This window comes from Eimeria mitis, genomic scaffold (assembly GCF_000499745.2).
Source record: "Eimeria mitis Houghton genomic scaffold, Emh_scaff533, whole genome shotgun sequence".
Lineage (NCBI taxonomy): Eukaryota > Apicomplexa > Conoidasida > Eucoccidiorida > Eimeriidae > Eimeria > Eimeria mitis.
The window spans coordinates 7,796-8,009 of NW_013573607.1; positions in this window are offsets into that span (position 1 = coordinate 7,796).

Here is a 214-nt window from a genome sequence, read left to right on the forward strand (position 1 = left end):
TTGTTCGGGGTTTGGGGTTTAGGGTTTAGGGTTCTTTGCTGCTTGCTGCTGATGAACAGAGACTGTAAACCCTAAACCCTAAACCCTAAACCCTAAACCCTCATCGTTTTCCAGGGTGACAAAACCCCCTCAATTAAAAAAAACGAAGAAACACAAAACCCTTTTGCTGTTTTCTTTGTTCTAAACCCTAAACCCTAAACCCTAAAACCCTAAA